The 23,443-nt window shown below is 38.4% G+C and overlaps 1 protein-coding gene and 1 non-coding gene across 8 annotated transcripts in view; both read left to right on the forward strand.

The window, feature by feature from the left end:
* Positions 1 to 23,443, forward strand: part of PLCB4 (phospholipase C beta 4) — a 365,947-nt gene that overhangs the window by 165,678 nt on the left and 176,826 nt on the right. The window lies entirely within an intron of this gene.
* LOC118708516 lies at positions 2,524 to 2,627 on the forward strand. The gene has a single exon (XR_004984596.1). It is a non-coding gene; the product is annotated as a U6 spliceosomal RNA (small nuclear RNA).

The raw sequence follows: 23,443 nt of genomic DNA on the forward strand, positions 1-23,443 counted from the left end.
CATTCTTAAAAAAAATATTGAAAGCCTTCATTGTACAAGACACTGGCTTACAGCAGCAAAATATAGTTTTCCTTATAGTCAAGCTGAATCAGTGCAGGATTACAAGACAGATCAGGATTGTGGACAATGTTTTTGATTGCATCAATGACCCATTAGCCTTACTGATGGTAAAATTTAAGATGTCTATATTACATATGTATTATATCATTTCTATATCTCTATTACTGCACCTATATATATGTGCATGTATATATATAAATCCTAGCTAATAAAATGGTAATATGCAAATTGACCATCATTCCAACACACAAGATGGCTGCCCCTATGTGGTCAAAGGCTGCTTCCATGTGGACACAAGATGGCCACCACAAAATGGCCAGCAGGGGAGGGCAGTTGTGAGCTATCAGGCCAGCAGGAGAGGGCAGTTGGGAAGGACCAGACCTGCAAGGGAGGACAGTTGGGGGCGATAAAGCCTTCAGGGGAGGGCAGTTAGGGGTGACCAGGTTGGCAGAGGTGGGAAGTTGGGGGTGACCAGACCTGCAGGGAAGGGTAGTTGGGGAGGACCCAGGCCTGCAGGGGAGAGCAGTTGGGGAGGGGGGGCAGGCCTGCAGGGGAGGGCAGTTAGGGACAATCAGGCTGGCAGGGGAGTGGTTAGGGGGTGATCAGGCTGACAGGCAGAAGTGGTTAGGGGCAATCAGGAAGGCAGGCAGGCGAGCAGTTGGGAGCCAGCAGTACTGGATTGTGAGAGGGATGTCTGCCCATTTAGGTCCATTTAGGATTGGGCCTCAAGGGACATCCCTCGAGGGGTCCCAGATTAGAGAGCGTTCAAGCTGGGCTGAGGGACAACCCCCCCATGCTCGAATTTTGTACACCAGGCCTCTAGTATATACATATATTCAGAAAATGTGTTCATTATATATTATACATATATATGCAGGGGTAAATAAAAGTAGGGTAATAATAATAAAAATAATACAGTAATTAATTAATAAACAAAACAAAAATGGAGTTTTGTATACTCACAAATTTTTCCCATTAGAGTTTGTGTGTGTGTGTGTGTGTGTATGTATGTGTGTGTGTGTGTTCTGATAAAACCTATGTAGAATTATGTTTACTTAATCACTGGCAGTTCTTTATATGATTGACATTTGCCTTTTTTTTTTTTTTTTTTTTTTTTTTAATCTTTGAAGCCATCTAATTCCTCTGGACTTTGAGGCTTTTTGAGTTGCTTGGAACTCATATCAAATTTGGAAATCTTTTAATACACCATGTTAACTTGAATAGTTTCTTGCTATGGGTGGGATAAAGGGATAATTTGTAAGATTGGGAATAAAATGTGGTAATCACTTGATGCTTTCAGAGCAGTACATATTTTTCAAATGATTAATTTTGGCATCTCTTGTATATATCATCAGAGTATAAAAAGACTTCTCTTTTATGTTAGACTAAGTTAGTAAAAATTGTATAAAGAGTTTGCATTATTTATTTTTGTGTTTTTTGTTTAATTGGATGGAAAAATAAATCTCCCTTAAGCAGATCCTTTAACACATTGAGAACTACATATATATTTTTTTAATTTAAAATTACAACTGTCTCTTACAATTCTTTAAGGCCCAACTTCTAGGCTGATTCCTTCACGACGTTTTTCTGATCCCCTATATTAAATTGTGTAGAAAATAACACAAAGTTAGTGGCTTATAATGGACAAATGTATTATTATCTTACATCTCTGGAGGTCAGAAGTCAGACATGGGTCTCACTGGGCAAAGGCAAGGTGTTGGCAGGGCTGCCTTCTTTTCTGAGAAGACTCTATTTCATTGTCTTTTCCAGCTTCTAGGGGTCACCTGTGTTCCTAGGCTTGTGACCCCCTCCCATCGTCAAAACCATCTTTGTCTTGTGGAGTTTTTCTCACAGTGTCCTTTCTATTCCTTCCTCTTCTGCCTCCTTCTTCCCTTAATCACAAAGTGATTACATTGGCATTTGCAACCTTCATTTCTCTTTGCCATGTAACATAATGTATTTGCAGATTCTGAGTTTCAGGAAGTGGAAAACCTTAAACAGCTATTATTCTGCTTACCACCTACCCTAAACCAGAAATGATTCATGTACTTTCATAAGATTTTAATGACACTGTCTTAACCTGCTATAATTTAAATACATGCTTTATTTCTCACTTGTTTTTTAACCTCTGGACAAGACAAGACCATATCTACCTCATATTTATTCGCTCAGCATATAGCAACATTGAAAGAACCAGGTAAATATTTTTGAGCAAAGGAATAACATTTCAAGTTTTATCTAAAGACATTAGAAGGGAGGGATGTCAATTACTGAAGTATAAAAAAACAGAAGCAGATAACTGACAGATTATCATCAGTACTACTCACAAAAGAATAGTTTCTTCATGTATATCATTGTCTCTAAAAAGCAAATAATTTACTGGTCAAAGAATATGAGTCACTTAAGATTATTATAATTTTTTCTTACTATAAATTATTATTTTGTCACTTAAAAAATTTTTTCATACTCACTTCAGCAGCACATATACTAAAATTGGAATGATACCAAGATTATCATGGCCCCTACTCAGGGATGACACACAAATTTGTGAAGCATTCTATTTTTTTTAAGAGGATAAAAGGGATCAAATATATGGTGACAGAAGACTAGACTTTGGGTGCTCAGCACACAATGCAATATACAGATGATGGTGAATTGTAGAATTGTACACATAAACTTATATATAAGTTTTATGTGTACAATTTTATGTGTTTAATATAATATTAAACAGTGCCATCCAATAAATTTTTAATAAATCCTTCAGTGTCTTGGGCTTTAAAAAAATATAAATCAGTTCCTCAAAGCCTCATGAACTCTGGCTAACCTCTAATATCTGAAACTGCAGACTCTGGAAAGTGGTGGCCATCCGTGGGATGGATGCACTGTGGGGAGACCTGCTGAGTAGCTAGCCTGCACTTGCCAGGTGGAACCAACAGCTTTCCTCAGACTCCAAGAGCTCTTTGGCTTTAAAGCACTTCCAATCATGCACAGCTTCTCTATGAAGGACACTTAAGAGCAGAGGAAAGTGGATTAGTTCCTCACAATATTCAGGGAGCCAAGATTTTCTCCCAGTTATTAGCTTTAGACTACATGCAAATTATATATTCTACTCCATGATATATTTGTTTGAAAAAAAATTATATTTGCTCTATAATAAAGAGCTAATATGCTAATTAGACCAAATAGCCTAATGACCTTCGGATGTCCTTCCAGACTACCTTTCAGATGAAGCCAGGGCTGGGAGGGCCAGCGGAGGCTTTGAGGGGGCTGTGAGGGCTGAGCCCCTTGCACAAATTGCGTGCATCAGGCCTCTAATATATATATGTGAAGTTTTAACTCTGCTCCACATCCAAGTGTCATTTTGAAAAGTGTGAGCACATACTGTCTTGACCATAGTTCTGTGATATAGGCAGACGTTCTTCTCCTATCTTATGGGTGAAGAACTCAACTCACCATGTAGGGATGTCCATCATCATACAGCTGGAATTCGATGTGTGCTACACGGTGAGTAGTTTGAATCTAGATTTATTCACCCCGAGCTCCATACTTCTTATATAAACTACATTTTCTTGGGCATCAAGGCTTGTAGGCCTGGATGATTTTTTATTAACTCATGATCTAAATAATGCAGCATTTCACAAAATATTTTCCGTGGCCTATTACTACAATGAGATTCTCTGTGAAAAGAAAGTATTTTGTAATCAAGTGTGTAATTAATAATATTTTCACAATTGAAGCATGCATTACCATAGTTGTGACTATGCATGCAAAATCCACTAGTGGAGAAATGTGGCTTACCTTCTTTTATCCCAGCATCTTCCAAATTCACATCACCACTGAGCCCTTGCCTTTTCCCTTCTTGCTCCCATAATAGCTATTATCTTTTTGGAAAGTTCCTATGTCCTGGGTCCCCAATTGATGGGTAATGATTATAATGCCAGCCAGTGTGCCTATGGAGCTGTTGTTATTGGGCAGAGGTTGGCATTGCTGCCTGTGTCCACTAAGATGCTTTCATCAGCAAATACTAGAGTATCTAATTTGGGTTTGGGCCTTTGCTAATGAAAGTGTGGTCTTTGTATCAAGTACATAGATATCACCTGGGAGCTTGTTAGAAATTCAGAATTTCAGGTCCTGCCCTAGACTTACTGGAAAGGAATCTGCATTTTAACAATATCCCTAGGGAACATATGTACAGTAACATATGCACAGGAACATATGCACAGAAACATAAGAAGCTCTGGTTTAAACCATAAGAACATTTATTACAATTTTTTATCTAAAAAGAAATTCAGAGGTGGAGGGTCCTAGGTTGATTTTTCACTTAAAAGGCCATCAAAGACTCAGGGGTTTCGTTTCCTCATGGTGGTAAAATAGCTGCCAAAGTTCTATGGGTTTTGCTCACTCCTACTTTCATTTAAATGCAGCTGGAAGGAAAGAGGAGGAAAGGACATAGAGTACCTTTGTTTTTAAATGTAGCTTTCTCTTATTATTAAGGGATGATTTCTTTCTCAAAGGCTTCTTATAGCTTCCCATCAGCTAGATTTTGGTCACATACATACTCTTCAGACCAATTATTAACAACACGTAACATGAAAACCTCAATTGTCATTGATTTGACCAATGCTGTCCAAAAGAAATGTAAGACTAGCTGCATATATAATTTAAAAATTTCTAGTAGCTATATTAAAAAAAGAGAAAATAGTTGAAGTTAATGTTATAATACATTTTATTTAACCCAATATTTCTAAATTATTATCATTTCAACATGCAAACAATACACAAAAATTACCAATTAGATATTTTATATTCTTTATTTCACACTGAGTCTTTAAAATGAGATCTGTCTTTTATGCTTTTACCTCATTTCAGTTCAGAAGCAAAGTTTTTATCAGATATACAAATACATGAGATATACAAACATGAATACAGATTGTATGCAGATTTCATAAGTCACATTTGAAAAAATATGCACATACTCAGCTTTATGTATAATTAAATGTTTTCTAATCATAAAATCACATTTCAGATTTTAAATTTAAATTAAATTAAAATTTTGATTTCTCACTAGTCACATTTCAAGTGCTCAACAGCCACATGTGGCTGGTAGCTGTTGAATGAGACAGTGCATGACTAGACCCTTGCTACTCAAAGTGTGGTCTGTGAGCAGCAGTAACAGGATCATCTAAGGACTTGTTAGACCTGCTGAATCTTGTGTTGTATCCTCGATCTAGTCAATAAGAAATCTACATTTTTAGCCCTAGCTGGTTTGGCTCAATGGTTAGAGTGTTATTCTGTGGACTGAAGGGTCTCAGGTTTAATTCCAGTCACCAGAACATGCCTGGGTTCCCAACTCAATCCCCAGTAGGGGGTGTGCAGGATGCAGCCAATCAATGATTCTTTTTCATCATTAATGTTTCCATCTCTCTCTCCCTCTCCCTTCCTCTGTAAAATCAATAAAAACATATATTTTAAAAATCTACATTTTAGTTTAATACACATAAAAATTGGAACAAAACCAGTCCAAGCTGTTCTCAACTTCGGCTATGATTTAACATGATGATGGGCACTTTAGAAAATATTAATGCTTATACCTCACCCAGAACCTTGGATTTGGACTTTCTGTCATGGGATCCAGGCATCAGTATTTTATTGAAGCTTGTTGGGCTATTCCAATATACAGCCAAGTTTGAGAACCACTGGTCTAGACTAATTTTGATTTATCTCAAATCAGATGCATTGCAACCCAAGCAATATTGTGAAAGATGTTCTTGAGTAAGTAACCAACAGCGGTTTCCATTCTTGCTTTTCTCTGCTCTGTGGATATTTCCAGCAGGGAAAAGGGTCTGACTGTGATCTGCTATACTTGCTTAGGTTACACTTACTGAGTCTCCTTTCTTCATTCAATCACTGGCTAACCCCTTTCTCTGTTTCCCTGTCCACTGCTTTCACCACTGCTTACCTTCCTTATTCTTCTAGGTTAAGCTTCCTGCTCTGAACTGATAAAATTTGCCTGTGCAGCATGTAGGCAGTGTGATAAATAAAACAACTATAGATTAATCTAATTATTGAAGAGAATTAAATTTAAGAGAGTCCTATCAGTTTCTAGAAATTATTATTACTGTATAAATAATTTCAGTCTGAGTTGTGCACATACTAAACCCACTCTCACTTGCCAGGTGGTACCTCAAGGAGGCCAATTCCTTCTGCTCTTCATCCAATTCTTTTTCTGTTTTAGTATTCAGCATGAGAGTTATTGATAGCGGCCTTTTCTTTGTTCTTATGCTCCCCAGATGGCACTAATTTTCAGAATTAATTTCCTTTAGGTGTTCAAACTTCTGCCTTTGTTTTTACTTATTTTGGTTTGCCTTTTCCTGGATGATAAGCTTAAGTGATTGTATACAGATTTCATGAGTCACATTTGAAAAAATGGGCACGAAGTCTGTTCATTTAAAGCATCTCTGATCTGAATCAATACACTCAAACTGAGAGGTGATTTTATGACCATATTTGGGTACCTTGGTAGTTGCCCATGTGCACTTCACTGGAAACTCAAAATGTGCACATACCTTGAAATACAGCCTTACCCATTGGCATGTCTCTATGGCAAACTAAATCTGCTGTTTCTCTTCTGAGGAAGGACCTTTAGCAGGATATGCTTGAAAAATAGGCTCACCCAAGTGGCTCTCATGAGTGTAAACAAAGTCACATTAAAACAAAAGCCTGTTCAGTTTGCCCAGCATCAGGAGATGCTATTTGTGGTCCCTTGGGCAGGAGAACAAAGGGGCTGATCAACAGCCTTTTGAAATCTAACCCGTTTCTTGGTAGAGGAGCATCTGTACGGGATACTTGTCAGTGATGACAGGAATTGCTGTCCAAGCTAATAAAAGGACTTCTCTAAAATTTAGACTGTAACATTTAGACTGTGTGATAAATAAATACAGATTAGTCTGTATTTATTCAAAGAGAACTAAGTTTTAAGAGAATCTTATCGGCATCTGGAAATCATTATTAAAGTATAAATATTTTCAGTCTGAATTGTATACATAAGAGTGTGAAGACTGAGCACTTGGAGAAACACAGCCAACAAGGTCATTTTTTAAAATTAAGTCAATATTTTAACTGTATAAATTTCTCTGATTTCAAAAAGCCTTAGATTAGAAAGATCTAATTTTTGAAATTTTTAAGGACTAAAAAAATTAATAAAAGTCTTATTTAAAAACCTGTCAAATTTGCATAACTTTATCTAATACTTACATTGTACTAAAACATGAATATGGTAAAGTCCCCGTGAAATTTTTGGATATTTGCTAGAAGTGGTTCAATGACTATTCAGAGAAGCTCCCTGAAAAATATGGTCCAGATGACATCAATTATGCATAGGACAGCAAAATATTAAAAGCATAATATTAAATTCCTACTATTAGAATTAAGAAATATCATCAGGAATACTTAACACTTTTTTTTCAACTGCAAATGTAATATCTTTTATTAAAAAGAAAAATTGTCAAAAATCCATTATTTAACTTAACACTTTTGAGGGCCAGAGAAAATTTGACATTGCTGCAATAAAACACTATTCAGTAAGAATAGGAAAGCTAATAATTAAATAAATATGATCTCTAGTAAAATATATATTTATGCCTACATGGATAATGAAGTAGATCTAATTTACTCAATAATATACACACTGCAAGGGTTGTTGTGACTTGCCATGTTCCTAGCACTTTCACAAATAATCTCACCATCCTTCTGTGGCCCCAGGCAGAGCTGGCAATACTTTGGTCCCATTAGACAGATTTGAATTCAGAGACTCACAGAAGAGCAAAGTCAGCAGGAACTAGGGTCAGAAGTAACTGTTACCTGTAAGGTGGTGTTATTTCCACTGCACTATGCTGCCTCTATTCCTTAGGGTCCTCCATCAATAGGATTTTGTAAGCCTCCTAGGCTTTCAGACATAAAAGGATTAGTTGAACACTCCATGGTAGATTACTTTAGCCTGACTACCTGCCCCTCTATCCTCTTTACTACAAATCCTCAGTCCCTTTTTCCATAATTCTGAAAACTTTAAAGTTTTGAACACTTAGTTTCCCCTTAACTTTGGCATCATCTGAGTGGCAAAATTATGCCTGAACCAACAGGAGATTATAGAAAGTCTTTATTTATCCCACTTTCGAGTGAATAGCCATAGGTGTAACTGCATAAATGCTGGTGTATTTGCTAGTGATCAGAAAACGTTTTCTATGCAAGACAAGATAGTAAATATTTAGGTTTTAGGGATCATACTTTCTCTGTGGTAACTATTCAACTCTGCCATTGTAGCTATCATGAAAGCAGCCATAGACAGTATGTAAATGAAAGTGCAGCTGTGTTCCAATAAAACTTTATTTACAGAAATAGATGGCAGGCTGGACTTGGCCCACTGGCCATAGTTTGTTAACCTCTGAACTAAAGGGTGTTGCATAGATCTATTGGGGCTATTGCATAATGTACCATATGTACTCCATACTATCTTTCTGAATATGAAACATATCAGACCGCCAGAGGTTTGGTAAGGGGTAATGGGCTCGTATCTGAGATTTTAAAAAAGTTTTGTAGAGGAGACAGTCATCTCCATTTTGGTCAAGCATTAAAATCCTAATATACAGATGACAGGAGAGGCCACTAAAGTTTTTAGGTATTGCCAGTATATTATAGTCAGAAATGAGTTTGGAACCAAAAAGTATTTAAATACTAAGGTTCATATTTGTCCCACATAACAAGAAGTTCAGTGATAGGTAGCCTAGGGTTGGTTCAAGAGCTAAGTCATTCCCTTAGGGATCAAGCCTCTGTTCACATTTATTCTCCACCATCTTTAGTTGATAAGCCTCATCCTGACGCTACTGCCTCATGGTTACAAGATCAGGGAGACACCTCCAGGTATCACATGCATGCTCCCAGTAGAAAGCAAAAGCTTTCTATTTTAAACAAGCTTACCCTCCAAATCTCAACATGCCTCCCGTTAGACTAAAAAAGGTCACAAATCTACCTCTCATTATAAGAAAGTCTCAAGAAAGAAGTATTTTTAGCAAGTGTATTTTAGTTGTAGTTCATTTTCACCACCTGCTGAAATCAGGAGAAAGGATGTTGGGTGGACAAGTGACACCATCTGCTGAGGCATCTGGTCTTGTTTTGGTGGCTGTTACATTTCATTACAGATATTTAACAACGTGCAGAGGATTCCCCTGGGCGGCATATCTTTTTAAGTAGCCCCAGTGTGAGCAGTGTTTTCCATCTGACTTGGAAAATTAAATAACATTATTCACATTTTTATGCGAATGTCATGTAATATGCTTGTGTGATCACCTGAAAATGGGCTTCTTCAGAAGGATTTGAGTTTTTGGAGACTGTTTAGATGCTGCGACCCTTGGTGTACCCATTAACAATGTTTGAGGAAAGAGTGACATGGAAGTAACAGGAAAGAAACTGCGCTTTGTAAACAAGTCTGTGTTCTGATTGGGATGATTGCACATTAGAGCAAGATTTCCTGGGAAGGCGGTGGTGAACCCAGAGTCAGAGAACTGGGTAATTTGTTAAAAATATGGCTCTGATACTAGTTTGAGAGAAAAGCAATTAAGTAAGCACACTGAGACCATTGTCATTTTCACTATATATCTTGGGATTCTTCTCTCCCCTCTGAGGTGGTATTTAGTCTCTTTCTGGAAACAGGGCACTTAACATCTTGCTCTTTATTTGTCATAGACAACTACCATCTGAAAGGATGGAGGTGCCTACACAATTTCAAATGTCTTTGCTTTCGTAGGGTATCTTAAAAACGGTTCAGATGAGAATAGAAGGGGGAAAAATACATTCATTCACTGATTGATTTGTTTAAATTTTAAATATAAGTAAAATTAGTTTTGCTTCCACAAAGTTCTATAATACTGAAGTGATTCCCATCTGTTTCAATGTAGCCATTATGACTAAGTCAGTGGTGCGTGGGCAGGCTGAATAGCCATCTCAGACTGTGAGTAAAGAAAAAATTAAATTTATCTAAGGAAAAGGCATGGGAGATGGGGGAATGGGGATATCCAGAAGGAAGGGCTGTATAGCACTGAACCAAAGGGTATTGGGCCTATGATGGCAGTAAAAATGTACGTAGGACAATGAAAAAAAGAAAGGCATTGAAGAAATGGCAGGGAGGCCTAGACTGGGCTGCTTTGGCTGACTGAGAAGTCAAGGAAAAGGGGGGCTTGGGGGAAAACAGAGCAAAAAACAAAGTGTTGGAATATTTGAGTGAAAAGGTGAGACATTAGAGGATCGTCCTATATCTTCTCATAGAGTATCTAGATAGAAAACAATTGAAAAAGAAGTGGAGGAAATAACCACACACACTCTTTAAATTCTCCAAGGTTTCAGACCAATAGGACCCTGATGAGTGTAAAGTAAATAGGTAAGAATAAGCATATGAACAGACCACAACTAAACACATTTTCACAATATTTCAGAAAACCAAGGGTAAGGAGAGGATGCTAAAGATTCCAGAAATCAGAGTAGGACAGGAAGTAGACCACAAAGATAATTTCTAGAAGACAAGATAACAATGCCCTCTTGGGTTGCAGGGAAACTAATTTGAACCTGCAGTTCTGTCCCAGCATTTTAAGACAAGAAAGAACTGAAAAAAAGAATTAAAACATTTGATCACTCTCAGATAATTCCTAACAGAATTAATGCAACAAAGCCAAAGAGGGAATGATGGGTCCCCAAGTTCAGGTAAATAAAATAAACCAAGGAATATAGTAAAAAAAAAACAACAACAACAACAATAATTTTTTGACAAATCATTTTTTTAAACAAAATAGCTGTCAAAATCAGAATAGGTATCCTAAAAGCAAATGAAAGTTCTCTAAATCCCAAAAGTAAATGGAAGTTCTGTAACAGATAGTGTGATAAAACAGAAAAACAGAATATTCTGTGAGCAGATAAAATTGTAATGTTTACACAGGGCCCTCCCCAGTTTTCCTTTCTGCTGTTCTTGAGTAGCACTGATTATGTGACTGTGTTATATGGCCTGCTGTCTGCATTCAGACACACTACTTGTTTCTGTAGAGAATAATTATTCAATTTTCATATTGTAAATAGCACTCATTTTCCAACTTACTATATCATCATGTAGAAAAGTTATTGTGCAGAATGAGGTATACATGGTAAAACTTCGACAATGTAAAAGTAATTGTTTTCTGGAGGAAAGTTGGGAGACAGGAGTAGGAAGCGAGGTGGAGGAACATAAAGGGACCCTAATTTCTCATTTTACTAAAGAGTGGGAGGTAAGAATGTCTCAGTTTGGTGAATTAAGAAGTGGAAGTTTAAATGGAAGTCAAAAGCTCAATTGAAAAACAAAGCATTGAAGTAATACCAGCAGAGATGGAGAGAAGGAAAAATAGAGGGAATGGCATACTCCAGAGTCAAATAATAGTCTTTAAGTTGACAAATCAAAAAATAGGGGTTTGAGCATATTATTTAGAGGTACATGTTGCAATTCAGCAGCCCCTAGCCATGTGTGGCCATTGAGCAGTTGGAACATGACACTTTCACATTGAGATGTGCTGAGTGTGAGGTAAATACCAGATTTCAAAGACAGTATAGGAAAGGGAATGTAGAATATCTCAACAATTTTTATATCGATCGCATATTGAACTGATAATACTTTGGATATATTTGGTTAAATAACATATATTGCTAAGATTAATTTTCTCATTTTGTGTGTGTGTGTGTGTGTATTTTTTTTTTAATTAATCCTCGCCCGAGGATATTTTCTCATTAATTTTTAGGGAGAGTGGAAGAGAGAGGGAAAGACAGAAACATCGATGTGAAACATATCAATTGATTGTCTCCTACATGAGTCCTAACCAGGGTCCGGGCTGGGGAGGAACCTCCAATCAAGGCACATGCCCTTGACTGGAATCAAACCCAGGACCCTTTGGTCTGCAGGCTGAGTTTCTATCTACTGAGCTAAAAGTGGCTAGGGCTGTTTTTATTGTTTTTTAAAGTGAATAGAAGAAAATTTTAAATTTTCTATGTGGCTCATACTCTATTTTATTGAACACCCTTGCTCTGAGATGGATATATACCAGAGGACTGAAAGCAGAAATGATCACTTTGCTTATACCACTGCGGAGGTGGACTGGGCACAGTGGGGAAAGAAAGATTTTGTTTTTTAATGTTCGAATGTTTTAGGAAATTATTTTTGTTTTCTAAACTCTTCAGCAGCTTCAAAAGCCTATTTGTAAGACATATGAAAAGCATGAGGAATAACAAGATGATAAACACTTAATCACTCCCCAGTTTAAGGAAAAAAACACCCACCATTTACTTTTAAGACATCTTCCCCTCCCACCCTTCACTCCTGGGCGGTTTTAATTTTAATTGTTATCACTTTCATAACAACAAAAATAATCATATTCTTTTAAAGAAACTTTTTGAAGTGGTGGATCTTGTATATAGAATTTTTTTGGTTTGGGTAATTTGGCAATATTAAATTTGAAAAGGTGTATGCTGTTCAATTCAGTGGCTCCCTTTGATAAATTTGTTTTGTGTTGTGAAATATGCAAACTGCAAAGAGCTATGTAAGCTTTGATGTCATTTTATTTTTATAAAAACATTGTTTGTATGTCTATTTTATAATAATGGAAGTACATACATACGTATGCTGCCATATATGTGTGATATAATATGCATGTATACACATGAACATATCTATATATTTAAAAGCCAAGCCACTGGAATGGCAGAAATGACCAGAATAACCAGTGATGGTGGCTATGATGCGCACTGAGGTAGCCAACCAGCCTGATTTGGGCCCCAATTGCCCTGCCCCCCCCACACACACACACCTTTCCAGCTGATCTGGCCCCAAACAGCCCCCAATACCCCAATCAGGGGCAGGACTGGCCGGCTAACCTCCTGTGGCCCCTACTCTCTGCTGGCCCAGCCTGATGGACCCCCATCTGGATGGGCTAGCAGACCCCACCTGTGCACTAATTCGGGCATCAGGCCTCTAGTGCATATATAATAACTGGGAGCATTGTCTCAGAAGTCTGATTGGAAGTGTGGAAGGAAGTGACTTCATGTTCTTGTTTTATACATTTTCAGAGAAAGATAATAATGGGATTATTATTTATGTAATTTTCATCACTTTCTGTAATTTTCAAATAAAACACTTGAAGAAATAAAAGTAAATATTTAAACATGTTCTAAGAGGGCTTTCTTAGGAAAGAATACATTTCCTTAAAAGATAGGAGGTAATGTGTTTAGAAATTTTAAAAAATCATTATAAGTTACATGAAAGCATTAAAGCTATCATTTTTCTTCTCCCAGCCCCAAATATATTATTAGTCCAAGAGACAAGCATCATCACCTTTAAACCAGCCCTACAACCGATTCCTTACCTAATCATCTCAGTGTAAGGCACTTGGAAAGAATGCAGTGTTCTTCCTCCACTCAGCATCATTTCTAACACATCATAGAAGAAGCATGTGAACAAGTCACAGTAAACATGTGATGACCTGGGCTTCCCTCAGGACAGTCAGAACAAAGGAGATTCCTGAATCATTTTAATTTGCTGAATGTGTGTTATGTTCCTTTGAGCTGGCCCCTACTCCTGATGACTCTATGAATGAGTGGCGTCCACAATGTCCTGTCCTCAATAGCCATTCTCAGTTCCTGTGGACTAGTACATGTGACTTTTCTTTTTCTTTTTAGAGGATATTTATTAAAGCTGGGGACAATCAAACAAGGAAGGGCCTAGGATAGAAGAAGCAGTATGAAGGGAATTGTCTGTGTGTATATATCTTTTTATTTTTATTTTTTCTCTAATTATAAATGTTCACATGCATTGAAAAGATTTTTTAAAATTACAAAGAAGAGATTCAATACTTAATGTAATCCTATCATTCATACATAACTACTAACAATATTTTGCTGTATTTATAATATTTTCAGATACATAAACTATATTTTAAAACTTTGGACACATATTGTGTATATTTATTCTGCTGTTTACTGCAGAACATTATTCTATGAGTGCTTTTTGATGGCATTGAGTATTCTTCATAAGCATAGTTTCAATGACTTTAAAATAGATCATTTGAGAGGAACAATTAAAAATATCTAGGAATTTAAAATTTTAGTGGCTATATTACATTTTTTATTATGGTTAGGATAGAACAAAATTATTCTCCCACTTGAGTTTGAATGTATAATTGATACCATATATTAAAAATAATGAGATGTTTACCTTGTCCTACTCAGTAGTGATTTTCTGTGTTGATAATAGGAGGTGAATGAAAGTTTTCCCTGTGCATGCGGAAGACATGTCCAAGTACACATTTCTAATGAAAACAGACTGGTTGTGTACTTCTGTATCCATCCACAGGTGAAAGAGTGGAAGCTTCTTTAATGCAAAGTGGCATGAGGCTATATCTGGAGTCTTTGGACAAAAGTGAAATTTAGTTCTGGGCTTGTCTCCAGGAGGCAGAAAATTGCAGATTTATCTTTGCCAGGTCATCTACCTGCAATGACTCATTTGGCAAAAACTAGCCTTATTTAGGTGAATTCCACCTGGGCCAAGTCTGAAACATGTCATAAAAGATTGGATGTGGCAGTGGCTAGGGAAATGGGGAGGATATCTTCTACAATTAAACGAACGAGTGGGTGAGGTGGGGTGTGGTGGTTAGCTGAAGGAATGGTCTTCATGGTAGATAGGAATCCAGGAGCTGGTGATCTAAGGAGAATCATTAAATATTTAAAAAGGTAGAAGATCAGAGATAACTGCAATGATCATAATAAGTAAGAGTGTGTTAAGGCAGAGTTGGGAGGATCATACAGTATTGAGGAGAATGAGTGAGTGGAGAGAGAAATTTATAAAAATCATAGCTACCACATCCTAGATGCCTTCTGTGGGCCAGTCACTTTGTCTCCCATGGGGTGGGGTAGGGTAGGGATCGCCTGCATAGGGGGGAGGGATGGAAGACTAAGCAGGGTTTCTTTGTACTTGACATGCAAGGATAATAAGGTTGAAGGACATTGGAAGGAAGGAAGTAAATTGAAGTAAACAGTCTTAATTATTGGAAGGGTTTGAAGAGTTGACCCTGTCTGACATTCCAGGAGGAAATGAAAGCCTCTTCTTAATGACTCACAGACGGTCCCAGAATTGTTCACAGTTAGCCCCAGGAAGCTGCCCGCCATTGCTGGATATAGATGAACTATTTTTTCCTCTAAGATCCTGACCTCTGGGACAGAGCCTGGATATTAATATGAGGCGAATGAAAGTTTTCCCTGTGGATATGGGCTGATGTCAATGTATCCTATGATAAAATACCCTTTGAATTGGAATTTGTTTAAGCAAGAAAAAAGGAATTTGCCCTAACCAGTTTGGCTCAGTGGATAGAGCCTTGGCCTGTGGACTGAAGAGTCCCAGGTTCTATTCCAGTCAAGGACATCTACCTTGGTTGTGGGCACATCACCAGTAGGAGGTGTACAGGAAGCAGCTGATCATTGTTTCTCTCTCATCGATGTTTCTGGTTCTCTATCACTCTCCCTTCCTCTCTGTTAAAAATCAATAAAATATAATTTTTAAAAAGAAAAACAGAATTTATTGAAAAGATACAGGGCTATTTCCAGAAATCTTAGGATAAGAAGGGAAGGATCTGAAAATATGACTTGAAGATTTTTAAGGATCCAGGTGGCAACCAATTTTCTGGTGATCTCCTACCTCTGCTCACCAGAGTTGCTTTTCTGTGTCCCTATTACTCTTTCCATATGGAGTACATTGACTGCCCCAGATGTTTACATTCTTAAGAAACTCATGACTGGCATCTCTGAAGTTCAGTCTGAAACTCTCAAGAGCAGAAGATGCTGATTGGCTCAGCATTGAGTACATGTCCATTCTTGGTTCAGTCAGATCTGGCCAGGGGCAAGGTCCTGGCACAAATATGGGTGCCATTGATACCCTGTGAATGAGAGTCTGATAATATTTCTAAGAGAAGGAAGTTGTGGGCTCAATGGTTCCCCAGAATTGACCATTACCACTGATACTTAGCAGATGTGGGGCAGTAAACAGTCTTTTTCCCATCACTGTTTCCTTTTCCACCAAGGATAGTATCTTGTTCCTTGCTATTGAAAGTGTGTTCCATGCCTTTGCAGCATTAGTATCCACTGGGCACTTAGAAATATAGAATCTCAGGACCCCAAACCTATTTATTCAGAGACTGGCAGTTTCTAAGATCCCCAATAATTATAGACAATAATATTGGAGACATGCTGATTAGATGATGGAGCAAGTTGGGGACCAGCCATAGATTAGGGCTGTTGAGATGGCTTCTTCCACAGGTGCCTGGCAGGTTTCTTCTGGCAAATAAATATCCTTGCTCTCACTACAATCACGTTTAAAGGTATTTCAGTTGAAATTCAGGGTCCAGGATGGGAATGGAGAGAGATGCTTGAGTCTGATGCAAGAATCACAATGTGTTGCACTAAGGAATGATTGGTGGGATGCAAAGGAAAGAGAAAAGTAATAAAGGTGTTAAAATCTTTGCCCAAACAGAAGTTTCACCAAGCTTACTTTTAATTAGTCATTATCTTCAGTTTAATCAATTTCACATATATAAAATCTCAATCCTATCTCTATTTACATGTAAATTTCTAAAGTCTTTAGAAACTAACCTATATATATAAAAGCCTAAGCAACCATTATGACTGGAATGACCAGTCACTATGATGCACACTGACTATCAGAGAACAGACACTCAACACATGTGGTCCTCCTGGTGATCAGTGTGCTTCCATAGCCAATCTCCCTTGGCCAGCCAACCTCCTGGGGTCCCTCTCCCTGGCCAGCCAGTCCTGGATAGGCCTCAATTGCTGGCCAAGCCGAGGTACCCCAGCCATGCATGAATTAGTGCACTGGGTCTCTAGTTTTTAAATAAAGCTTAAGTTCCTATGAACTACACTAACAACTTTTGATCATGGGGAAAAGACTACCTTGCTTATTCAGAATACAGACACTCTCAAGAAATTCACTGGGTAGAATATCCTTGGCAGAAATTCAGAAATCCACCCCATTAGTGTTCTAAACTTTGAAGTCTAAAAAGATAAATTTTAGACACTACTTTGCAGGCATTCTGTCTTCCTGCAGTTTCTCTTGTTGACTCCTTAAAGAGGCCTGGGAACTAATGTGGGCTGTCATAACCTGCCATTAAATCAAATGAGCATTTGCAAGGAAGGATTTATTATTTCATAATTGGACCAGACAATGCATGAAAATTATTTTCTTTAAAAAAAACCTTACTTCTTAACTGCCAGGAGTGACCAGATGGAAATAACAAGAATTTCTAATTCTCTGGGTAAGCCAGAAGCTCTGCCTCAGAAGGACCCTTCTCCCAGGGATTCAGAATGTTCTTCAGTGCTTATTTTCTGGAATAGAAGCTGTTGATTTCCCTGGATCTGGTTGCAGCTGTCAAAGCCAATTGCTCTCATACCTTTGGTATTCTGGTGACCAAATTTTTATATTCATTAAACCAAAGTATCATTTTGTCCAGGGTTTTTTCATCCCTTTATTGGATAGAAAAATGGAAGTATGTGTAAGTATGAAGTACTGTTTCCCATTCTTGGCTGCACATGGGAATCACCAGGGAGCTTTCACAACTGATGCCTGAGAGATTGCCTGAGTAACTGTGTGCATGCAGCCTGAGTGTGGGGAATTATGATCCCTCTCCTCCTCCTAGATTCAAATATGTTGCCAAGGTTGAGAACCATCATCTCATTGACCTTTTTATCAAACCCATAGGGATGCTTGTTAAAGTGCAGACTCCAGGGACTTGCCCAAGAGAGTCAAAGTTAGTATTTTGGGGACAACTCTAGGAATCTGAATCTTTGAGCAAGCACATCTCCATTATAACTCCAATAGAGGAGGCCCTGGGGCCACACTGAGAAACACTTTCTAGGAGATTATATCTAAATAGAGAAGGACTGTTAGGACCAAAATGTGTTTTAGTGCTGGGTCATTAGCGATCCGTAAGTAAGTGATTTGGGCTGTTTGTAAAAGATGATGAAACAGTTACATAGGGTGAGGCTCCTGAGGTAGCTATAGAGGAGCAGGGCTCCGATCCTCATTTTGCTTCTGTAACCAGATCTGTGGTCCCTTGTAAAACACCCAGTCACTCTGGTGCCCAAACTCTTCGCCTCTCAAATGAGGGCCTTGGGAAGGATTAATCTCAGGTTTTCTGAATCCCCAGTACCTGATGGTTCTCTGATGCTAAAATTTTCTGTTGGCATCAATCCTTACAGAGATTTACAGCAGGACTCTTGAGAGATGCACCGAAGTATTGGGTCAGCCAGCGTGGTCCCTGGGCCAGCAGCATCTTCACCCCCTGGGCGCTTGTTAGAAATGCAAGTTCTTGAGCCCTGCTCCAGACTTACTGAGGCCAATTCCTTGGGAGTAAGGATCACTCTCCCCAAAATAATTCTTGGTAAAAAGAAAGTCAAGAAGTGTTCTTTTTTACCTGTAATGAAGGGAAATCACCTCTATAATATGAACATGTGAAAATCTTCACACAAGTATATTTTTTCTATCTATTTTTAGAGAGTGGAAGGGAGGGTGGGGGGAAGGAGAGAGAGAGAGAGAGAGAGAGAGAGAGAGAGAGAGAGAGAGAGAGAGAGAGAGAGAAGAGAGAAGAGATAGGAGGAGGAGGAAGAGGAGGAGGAGGAGGAGGAGAAGGAGGAGGGGGAAAGAAAATAGAGGTGAGGAGAAAAGGGGAGGGGACGGGATGGCAGAGGAGGTGAGGGGAGGGGAGGGCAAGAGAAACACATAGACTGGTTGACCTGACCCTGACTAGAGCCTGGGATCAAACCTGCAACTCTTTGGTGCACAGGTTGATGCTCTAGCCCTTGTGCAACACTGGACAGAGCTATAATATGAACTGTTAACACTATTTAAATGTGACAATACGTATATTGGCAAACTGATTCAAATGGAAGGGGAATCTGTAAAAAATACTGAAACCCAGAGCCTTGCTACACAAAGTGAATATCAGCATTACCTTAGGATCTGCGAGACTTGGAAAATCTCTGACTTTGTCCCAACATACTGAATCGGAATCTGCATTTATTTCTAAAACTTCTGATAACTCATTTACTGGTTAAAATCTGAGAAGCCCTTCTCTGGATAAAGATGTTAAGACCCTAATGTCAGCTTTCCTTTAGTTTCATAATTGTAATTAGATGACTATCAACCAGTACTTGGTTCCACCCACAACATCCATAGTCAAATCCAGGAAAATATTTATTTTCTCTAAGTTTTCTCTGTACTGATTTTATTCTAATAGTTGGTAATTGTTGTTTTCATTGTATTTTACCTATTTGAGGATTTTAAGCCTTTTTTTTTCACATTTTTCATTGAAGAAAATTACTTAACACTTTAACTTTTTTATTCCTCTCTCCCTCGCCCCCTCCCCCCTTTTGAAGCTGCCAGCGAACTGGAATATTATTTGAGAATCTTTTAAACTTATTTTTCTGGTGTCTGGCCCTCTTCTCTACAATGGAGAATGGACAGAATGTTGGAGCTGGTTCTGTTTTTTATTTCATTTTGTTTTGATTCATTGCTATGTTTGTATGTCTCAATTTCAATAAAATTATAAATTAGAAGATTACCATTAAATTACAACCAATTAATTATAAGTTACATTAACATTAGGTTGCAGAATTTACTCTTAAAAGAGAACAATTAGTTAGGGACCCTTTAATTCTAGCAGTAGACGTTTGAACATTAAGAATAAAGACCAGCCTGTGCTGTGGGGCCGAAAAAGACAACTTCTGATTTTACAAATTGGCAGATTTAGGGTAAAGTAGATAGAAATGGAGCACAGCACACTGTGTGCATCTTCTTATGTAGCAGCTTTTTTAAAATAATCCTTTTAATCATTCTGGCCTTTAGGCATTCTAGTCACAGTTCCTAGGTTCCAGGAAATTTCCAGCCTTTCCAAAATGTATGTAATTTTTGAAAAAATTTCACTGTCTCCAAAATAAAGTTTTAAAAACTACTACATTAAAATGACTAAATGTTTCATTAAATATTCCCCAAATAAGACATGTTATCAACTCTTTTATCAACTATGACATATCGACTTATAAGTTAAATCATCCTCATGCCCTTATATGTAAACTAGAGGCCCAGTGCATGAAATTCGTGCATGGATAGAGTGCCTAGGCCTGAGCAGCGATCAGAGCCAATCTGTGGAGTGACCGGCGGGGCAATCAGGAGGGCCCCCACTGGCACCTGCCTTGGCTGGCCTGGTGCCACCTATTCCCTGGTCCCATCTTCCACTGCCACCACCAATCTGTGGGGCGACTGGCGTGGCAATTGGGGCCCTCCTGCTGGCACATTGGCTTGGCTGCCCTAAATCCTACAGGCTAGGGGAAGCTCCTGCATTGAGTATCTGCCCCTGGTGGTCAGTGCATATCACAGCAACAGGTTGTTCCACTGATTAGTCGATTTGCATATTAGGCTTTTATATAGGGCTATGGTTTAGGTGACATTCTGTATGTTTGATATGATTTGGGGTGGTGTTTCTAACCATCAAGACTTCCTAGAGTAAGAGGCTATTAAAACCCTTATTTCCATGGTTAATTACTTTCTTTTATCTCTTCAATGACTACTCCATATCTACTTTTTATATTTAGAAGTAGAAATTTGTCAATATTTTTTTTTTAAGTTGTAAAAATAAGAATTTGCCAAAAGGGTCATTTAAAATCAATTTTGAGGTATTATTGCAATTCTTGAACTTTTGAGAAAATACAACTCACTTAAAAATCTCATGAACACTAAAGAACACCTGCTGTAGAAACATGAAAATATGCACAAGAAATATACATGTGGGCTGAAGGTTAATGCTTCAGTAAAGGCTGTTTTCATGACCAAAATAAATAAAAATATAGTTAACTAATATAGTCACTTAAGGAGTTTTAAGGACAAAAAGATCACTTTTTGGTTTACATTGGCTGAGAAGTGCTCTCTAAGTCTGATTGCATTTGGTTTCTGGCATGTCTTCTACTATGTTTGGATAGTACTCTGGCTTTACTTTTTTGCCATTGATCCTTCTAGGATGACTTCCCATGGTATCAAGCCTAGCAGAAGAAAGACAGACTTGACTTCCCAGGTATCTCAAATAAGTCTCAGAATTGAGCTTGTTAATCCCAGGAGGTCAGATCTGACCACTTCTAAACTAAGAGCATCCTATTCCTACCAATAGGAGATCATAGCCCAAATCACAAGGTTCACTCTGCACTCAGTATCACTGGAACCTCAGCAACTGAGATCCAGAGAGGGGAGGATTTCAAGATGACCATGAGAGTACTCTTATTAATAAAAGGAGGAATTGTGTTAAGCGACAAAAACAACCAAAACTCACTGCCATGGGCAATCCCTACTTTAGAGATAAAGAAACAATCTCATTTACTCAGGCCAACTTTTTTACTCCTATAAAGCCCCAAATGCTTGTCAATCATTCTCTAAATGTGAATGTACTGTGCACCTTTGGTGCAAGGTATTCTCAACCATGCATTCATGATCTGTATTCTCATTGATGCATTTGCATTATATACCTTGTCCAAAATCCTGTTCTTGTTTTAGCATTTGAGCAAGTTGGATGCCCACATTAAAATCACTCAACTATCTTTCCAAGAGCTGTGGCAGTGCAGGAAGCTCTGTCCCTAGGCCATCCAAAATTAGACTTATTTGTAATAGAACTGCAGACTATGTTTGCCGAGCCCCTTCCTTCCTTCCTTCCTTCCTTCCTTCCTTCCTTCCTTCCTTCCTTCCTTCCTTCCTTCTTTCCTTCCTTTCTTTCTTTCTTCCTTCCTCCTTCCTTCTTTCTTTCTTTCACAGTCTACAGTACTGATTTTAGGCTTAATATGGTTAATTGTTAACAGAGAAGTAAAAAAACATTTAAAATTCATAAGTAATGAATAGAATACATTTGAAGAAAATGCTGACAGTTGTCAGTATGTAAAAGGTTTTATGTCATGCCTTCATTTGTTAGTAATGGGAGTGACCTGGGCTGTGACCTCCTAGAGCTGCGTGATGGAATGGACAGGATACCTGGGTCTGTCCAACCAGCATTATCAAGCTCAATTCTGAGACTTTATTTGAGATATCTAGGAAATGAAGTCTTCTGCTAGGTTTGATTCTATGTGATATCTGCCTAGAGCTGTCACCTGTAAGAGATAATGTGTTAAGCTAACATATGTCATCATTCCAACACAGTGTGTGAAGACTGAGTGGTACTGGAAAAATCTAGAAAACACAAGGTAGCTTACTTTGGCCATGGATTGCTGAATTTAAATGGCACTTTTATGAAACTTCCAAATAATCCTGGCTTTAGGCACCATGACAGGGGACAATTTTATAAGTAAACTGGCTTTTATGTCAACCGAGAACAAGACAGGAAAAAGAAACCGCACTAGATGTTTCAGCCAGAAAAGATATAATACAGGGCATTGGGGTCTTACAAAGTAATCTAAAAGGCTAGAGAATGAGGAATGATGTGACCACCACTGGGCTCTTGAGTTCAAGGGCACACCACTGCTGCCAGAAGCCCCCTCTAAAGTCTTTGTCTTTCAAACCTTGCTTGCCGGAAGCAGTAAAAGCAGGAGGATAGCTACTGCCTTTCAGATATTGAAGCGCTTCTGATCTGTTCCAGTTCTAATTGGAACCCAGCTGCAAATAAGTCTTGGAAATTTAACATTTAACCTTCTGGCCTTCCCAACAGAGGAAGGGTGGAATAGAGTACAGAGACAATCTACAGCATATACTGCAGTTTAAAAAAAAAAAAAGTGTTTTCTTATTCCTCAGTAAATTAAAAATAGAACTACCATGTGATTCAGGAATCCAAAGGAAATGAAATTAATGTGTGAAAACAATATTTGTGTTCATTTCAGCATTATTCACAAAAGTTGAGGTATAGAAACAACCTAAATGTCTGTTGACTGATGAGTATATGAAGAAAATTTGGTATTTTACATATAGTAGAGGCCCTCTCCGGCTGGCCAACTTCCTCCGTCCCTCCCCTTCCCCTATCATGCATCGGTGGGGTCCCTTAGCCCGGCCTGCGCCCTTTCGCAGCTGGGAGCCCTCAGGGGATGTCCACTGGCCTAAGCTGAAAGGAGATCCCTTAGCACTACCATGGAGGTGTGAGAAGCTCCTGCCACCTCCACTGCATTTGCCGGCTGTGAGCCCGGCTTTTGGCTGAGCAGCGCTCCCCCAGTGGGAGTGCACTGACCACCAGGGAGCAGCTCCTGCATTGAGTGTCTGCCCCCTGGTGGTCAGTGCACATCATAGGGACTGGTCATTCTG

The sequence above is a fragment of the Pipistrellus kuhlii genome, unplaced genomic scaffold (assembly GCF_014108245.1).
Source record: "Pipistrellus kuhlii isolate mPipKuh1 unplaced genomic scaffold, mPipKuh1.p scaffold_m20_p_6, whole genome shotgun sequence".
In the NCBI taxonomy this organism is placed as follows: domain Eukaryota; kingdom Metazoa; phylum Chordata; class Mammalia; order Chiroptera; family Vespertilionidae; genus Pipistrellus; species Pipistrellus kuhlii.